General features: G+C 37.4%; 1 pseudogene; it reads right to left on the bottom strand.

Annotated features, from left to right (window-relative positions):
- Positions 1-2,763: 2,763 nt before the first annotated feature.
- LOC112402926 (inositol polyphosphate 1-phosphatase pseudogene) lies at positions 2,764-4,336 on the bottom strand (annotated as a pseudogene).
- Between the last annotated feature and the right edge of the window lie 1,338 nt (positions 4,337-5,674).

Raw genomic sequence — 5,674 nt, 5'->3', positions numbered from 1 at the left:
AGTTGCATGGGAACTATGTAGAATACAAGTTTGCAGTGGCTTCTGGAAAACATTCCCAAATCACTTGTGTGTTATAATGCGGGAAGAGCCAGCACTTCTGGATTTCCCAAGCTAATTCAGGACCCTTACTCTTCAGCCTACCAGTTATTGCAAAAGCATCTGATGCCCTGTGTTAAACTCCTTATTGCTAGGAATATTAAAAATTTGTAGTTTTTCTGATAGAACTTTGGTCAAAGATGGAAACAACATAGTTCAGAAAATGGTAGCATTTATCACTTATGAGGCTGTCAGTGGTATTTTCCAGTAAGACTTCTCAGAGCAACCTGAAAGGCTTATTAGGGAGTACCCATTTAACCCATAATAAAACAAAAATACCAAAAACATATAAAAAATAAATGTATTTAAATCTCTCAACATTTTTGTCTATGTTTTATCTATCTAAAAATACAACTTCCCTTACTTATATTCCTCTTACTTTTCCCCAAATGCCTCTCTTTGTCTAAATGAATATAGGTGTGAATTCTTAAATTTTAATCTAGTTTTATATAATTAAGGCATATTTATTTCTCATTATATTAGTCTTGAAATGTTTACATTTAATTTCCTGAATATGAAAAACATACACACAAAATATTTTTCTGTGAGGACAAACTATGCACCGTCTATAGATTCAAAATATATAATGGAGTATTAAAGGTTCTGAGAATCTTTCATCAAATATCACATGATAACTTTGAGTGGATGTCCCTAACAGTTTTTGATAAATAAATCCTGCTAAACTCTTCATCTTAGAAAAGGCTGACATAGAATGTTTGATCAGAGCTGTCAAGCATTCTAAATAATTAGCAGAACAGATTAATTTATTTTCAGATTTTTAACTACTTACACTGATGTCAACACTATCCAGTCATCACATAATCATTGTGCTGTGAAAATAAAGTCAAATGCATAATTAAATGTGTTGATTGGCAACCCTTAGAGTGAAAGGGGAGAAGTATTATAAGGATAAAGACCAGCTGCTTTCTCAGAAAGACAGATGAACAGAGAAAGAGCAAGAGGAGAGGAGGAGAGGGGGAGGGAGAGGGAGAGAGAGAGAGTGCGAGTGCGAGTGCACGTGCTCGCCAGAGAGAAAGAGAGAGAGAAGCAGGTCTGTTTATTGAACATGTGACATTCTCAGGAGGAAACTAAAAACATATTCTAATATGCAAGTATTCTAATATGTGTAAGCATCCTAATAAAATTAACTTTTATATTGTGTGTATAAAATGTTAATTTTATATCAAAGATGATTCCTGAGAACTCAATGAAGTCGTTAAAGTATTCAATTTCATAATCCTCTTCATAGTCTCACATTCTTAAAGACTTGCTTTTTAACTGCTCAAGATTCATTAGCTTGAAATTCTGCTACTCATTTTCATCAACGTTTGAATTCTCAATTGAGATGTGATATTTCACTCCTGCCACTATGTCAATCTGGAATCTTTTCAGAAATAAATTAAATGAAAATTTCAAAGCCTTACTGAATAAAATAATTTATGGTATATTAATTAGTCTCAAATTGATATTAAACTGTCTCTGTCTTTTGCAGATAATAATTATAACTAAGACTTCTTTGTCCAGGCTTTTAAAAATCAATATTATTTCTGTACTTCAAAACCAGAGCAAGAAGGAGGGATGTTAACAAAGTGTTACTGTATGGAATAAAATCTTATCTATGGAAGAAAAATTGTCAGTGTCCTTTGCTAATGTGATGTATCTAATAATAAATTAGTTTACTATATTTAAATTCAGTGTTTTATCCCAAGAAATAATATTCTATGTTGGTGTTCAAAACTTTTCTCAAATGCCAATCTTACTTGGATACTTAGTCTCACGGATGTTTTGTTGTTCTTTCTCCAAACTATTTTCTTTTCCCCCTAACTATACAGAAAAACCTAGTTTTTCTACAATGTAGCACTGTCTACACTTCAGAACTGTCAGGTAGGGCCATGTGACTGACTTCTTGCCATTTGAAAGTGGATGCAAATTACATATGCCAATTCTATGCCCTAAAATCTCTATGGAATACTCCATGCTTACCCTCTTCTTTCAGATAGATGATACCAGGCTAACCTTGAAGCCATGTACTAATAATGGCAGACTGAAGTATAAAAGACACCTTGTTCCCTGAATGACTATGTGGGGTAGAGTCTCCTTTTCCTCCTCCCCACCAACCACAACGGGCAGTGAGGCGAGTAACAAATGTTCATCATGCAGAGAACCTGGAAATTTCTTGTCTTATCGGGTAGAGTGGCTCTCATTAAATACCCTAGTACAGGTTCCTAATTAGAACACGTGTAGACAGCAATTTTATATTACTATAAGTGGCAATAGCATACAGTTGATTGGTAATACTTAAAAAATAAAACATTAATAATAATAATAGTAATAAATTTATGTGGGGCATTCACCCTTGCTTGAATTTATCAGAAGTTTATAAACAAGCAGGACACATCTTGATTTAATCAGCAGGAAAAATGAATTTTGGAGAAAATCAAAACTATTCCAAGATCACATTTTGCAATACAGAAAAAAATGTTATTAGAACTTAGTGATATATATATGCTCCTCAAAAGAGGAAGATGAATGTTGACTATTCACCTTCAAAACAAGCACAAAACTACCTTTAAAAGATAGAGATGTGAAAAATAGTTTCACAGTTCAGTTTATAAGCATATGAGGACAAAGTTTATCTATGTAGTGTGTAGCTGCAGATTCAAGACTTTAGATGAGGAAGCTCAGAAATGTCTCTTGCTGCTTTCTTGATCTGTATGCAATTAGTCCTCCCTTATTGCCCCACTGATTTACTGCAGTGGCACCTTCATTTTCCATGTGGTACCAACTCCAGTTTCTGGATTCTGTTCCAATGGGAAGTTTACCATTCCCCCACCCATGGCCCTGAGTTTGACATTAACAGTACAAGACACTCACTTGAATGTGAAAAGATATATCTTTTCTGAAAATATATAAATGTCAGCAAGACCTTGGACAACTCAGGGCTCTTGTAAGCAGCCTTAGTTGCCTGGAATAGGCTATCTCCACATACAAGTGTTAGGTAGTTAGTCAGACATTAGCAGCAAGGAGGTGACGGTGGTGAAAAGAGGGGAATAATCAAGTCACACCCCAACCATCTGGGAACCCTCCCCTGACTCCACCCAGAACAGGCAAAACTATGGTCAGGTGGTGGGCAACTTTTCCTAATAAAGAGGGAGCACAGTAACATGAAGGAACTTCCCCAGGCTGCTCATGCCCAGACTAGACAGGCGTATAAAACCTACAGTAAACACAAACTCATTATACCATCATTATAATAAAATCTGCATGTGGTTTTGCTCCCCCCCGCCCCATGGACTTTTCTTAGTGAAGCTAGGGTAAGGGCATGCACAATAATGAACTTGTTACATGACTCAGGACTGTGAATCAAATAATGATCCCCTGTCACTCACCCATGATCATACCCCACCTCCTCGCAGAATTCTCCTTATAAACACCCTTAAACCTGTACAGAAGGGCTGGTTTCACTTTGCAGAAACAGCCTGCTCTCCCTCTGAGATTACAACTATGCTTTAATAAACTTTGCTTTGTGCTTAAGCCCAAAGTGGTAGTCTGCAATTCTTTACTTGCTATCGTAAGGACCGAGATTGCTGGCCCAGGTCTTCTGTTGACCTCCTCAGTTGAAGCTATTTGACACAATGCACACCAACCCAGTAACAGAGGTGGCAGTGAGATTTTGATAGTCTCCTTTTCACTTGTACTGATAGCTGAAAACCAGTGGGAGAATTCCACCTGAAAGCTGTGTTTTTGGTCAGTTGGCTCTGCATTTCATTACCGTTTCTTTTAGAAATGGGGGCTGAAATGCATGGATATTGGTCCCCATGTAAAAAGAGTCCCAGTAGTACTGTCCTTTCCAACTGAGAGTGTTTAGGTCTTGTGATACAAAGGCTGGTTGATGACAAACATCAGGGACACCCCTATTTGTATATCCAATTAAGACACCAATTAAGATGGTGACACACTGAAGTCCACAGGAGAAGATTCCTTGGTTGGATTTAACGTCAGAAGAACCTTTTATACACTGGCAAGTTGAATCTATGGGATCCACCCAAATTTCCAAAGTGTCCTGTGGAATGTTGACTTCTACTGAATCCAGAGTTGGGTACATAAAGGTGACATTCTGATGAACAAGTTTGGTGAATGCTTCAGATGCCAACTTGTTACCATTAAGGACTTTGCTAAGAAGCTCTACTGTTGTACAAAAGGTAGCAACATATGTCATTTCAAACATTTTCAAAAGCATCTAGTATTCCTAATTACAGATGATTACTAATGAAACAAAAGCCAATTAAATAAATCAATCAAAACACAACAAATTTGACTTGAGGGAATTTAAGTTTAAATTTCAAAATGAATAATATTCCTGTGGCATGATAAAATAAAATTTTAGACATTTAAATTGTCACTAAATAAAATTAGTGCAACTATAATTTACTTTCTCTCTAGCTAAGTATCCTAATCAAAAAACGGTTGCACTGTACCAGCTTCCAATGTTCTTAGAAAGTTTACAAACCATGTAGGAATACATGACCAGTAGAAATTTGATGAGGAAATATGGATTATTACATTATTTAGTTATTATCCAGGTTAACAAAATTAATACATTATATATAAAACTAAGAAAAATATAGAAGTTATTTAAATATAGAAGTTATATAAAATGAAGTTAAAGACTTAACTTGCATTGAATTAAAAAAAACAGCAGTAGTAGGAAACTAAAATATGACAAGGGGTAGGATCAAGATAACAAAGTAGAAAGATCATGAGCTCACCTCCTCCCACAGACAAACCAAAACTACAACTATATATAGATCAACTTTCTCTGAGAACAACCTGAAGACTAGTAGAACAGCTCTTCTATAATTAAGATATAAAGAAAAAAACACATTGAAGGTAGGAGGGGCAGAGACTCAATGTAATCAGCATCCATATCCCAGGTGTGATGACCACATGCAGCAGGGGATACAACAAACACGGCAGTCCTCCCTAAGGAACAAGGGGTTTGAGCTTCACACTGGGCAACTTAGCCCTGGGGACCCACACCAGGAAGTTGAGCCCTCATAACAGCTGGCTTCGAAAACCAGTGGGGCTTATGCCCAGGAGAGCCAGAGGGCTATAGGAAACCAAGGCTCTACTCTTAAAGGGTACACATAAAATCTTACTCTGAGTCCTGGCACAGAGGCATCTGGCACTCCAGCCAGTCTGCCAAATAACTCCAGCCAGCCCCTGGCCATGCCCACTCCAGTTCCAGCCACGCCAAGGCAACTTGCCCAGTGCACCCCAGGAAAACCCTGGCCTGCACCAACTCCAGATCCAGCCATCTAGCCAAGGCAGCCCTAGTTCAGTGTACTTCAGGACCCTCCAGCCTGTGTCTGCTGCAGCCCCAGTCCACCTGCCAAGCTACCCAGCACAGGCAATCTATATACGAAAGGCTCCTACATAAGGTCATGCTTTCAAGACCAAGAGAGGTAACCGTTTTGCCTGATTTATAGAAAAAGAACACAGAAAGTCAAATAAAATAAGGAGCCAAATATATTCCAAATGAAATAAGATAAAACACCAGAAAAGAACAATAATGAAA

Source organism: Neophocaena asiaeorientalis, unplaced genomic scaffold (assembly GCF_003031525.2).
Source record: "Neophocaena asiaeorientalis asiaeorientalis breed wild unplaced genomic scaffold, Neophocaena_asiaeorientalis_V1.1 scaffold726, whole genome shotgun sequence".
NCBI lineage: Eukaryota > Metazoa > Chordata > Mammalia > Artiodactyla > Phocoenidae > Neophocaena > Neophocaena asiaeorientalis.
The sequence above is the reverse complement of the archived record's forward strand: the minus strand, read 5'-3'. Positions and strand labels throughout refer to the sequence as shown.